Raw genomic sequence first — 1,109 nt, 5'->3', positions numbered from 1 at the left:
TGACAAGCATTAGTGTGTTAGTTTGTTGTGATATGTAAAATGAGCAAGTTCGCGGAAGATAAAGATTTTACTTTGCACGTTTTGTATATAAACTTTTCATCCACAACTTTTTCTTTTTAGTCTTTCTTTTTTTCTAATAAAACTACTGCAGTGGCAAGTAGCAAAAAATCGTCATCCGATGAAGACATGTTTACGTCCGCCCACTACGAAATTTTATTGCAAATGGTGTTGACGCTTTATGCTTGAGTGTCGCCGGGCAAGCTTCAAGCACCCGACATTCAACCCGACACTCACACATGTACTCGTTGCTGGGGTAACCAACAACGGATGCTTGAAATCGCCGACGAGCTTTAGTGCTATAAATGAAATTAATTGGTGCTCGTATATATGTACATACATATGTATATGCATGTGTGTGCACCAATCTATTAATATCGTTGAATTATTTTAATATCTATTGCAAAATTTTATACAGACAAGACTAATAACTTGAAAATAAATAAAATATAAAGCTTTTTAATATGCGTCGTTTTATAAATGGACTAAAAAAGTGCGGCAACCATCCGTCCTTCATTTTAAAGGACAGTCCTTTACTTTAACCCCCTGTCCTTTATAATTTTTTTCAAAATAAAGGACGTATTTTGTGCTTTATTTCTTAAACTGTCCTTTAAATCGGCTCTGCATTTTTCAGAGGTAAATTTTTAAACGCAGAATATGAAAAGTAAAAATGTCCCTTATAAAATATAATGAAAACTTTAGCCAATTTGTTTCGCACCCCACTTAAGGGTTTCTATTTAATCAGTAATCTTTGTACAATCTATAAAGCACAGGGAAAGTTGCGCCTAGGATCGTGTTGTACGCTGAGTTTCCAGTTCCACTGAAAGGGAACAATAAACCCCCTGCTGCACAATGGCTCAAAACTGGCATTCATTCACTTCATTTTTCACTTAATTTGTTCATTATTTCTTTTATGGAAGCTTACAATATTTGCAAGAGACAAGTTAAGCCTGATTTCTGAATTTTAATTTTATTCTATACAATTTTTTTAGTGCAAAATGCAGAAAAAGTAGCAATTTTGACGAAAATGTATTCTCTTGTTCCAGTTAATA

The sequence above is a fragment of the Rhagoletis pomonella genome, unplaced genomic scaffold (assembly GCF_013731165.1).
Source record: "Rhagoletis pomonella isolate Grant_MI unplaced genomic scaffold, Rhpom_1.0 Rhpom_scaffold_00128, whole genome shotgun sequence".
In the NCBI taxonomy this organism is placed as follows: Eukaryota; Metazoa; Arthropoda; class Insecta; order Diptera; family Tephritidae; genus Rhagoletis; species Rhagoletis pomonella.
The sequence above is the reverse complement of the archived record's forward strand: the minus strand, read 5'-3'. Positions refer to the sequence as shown.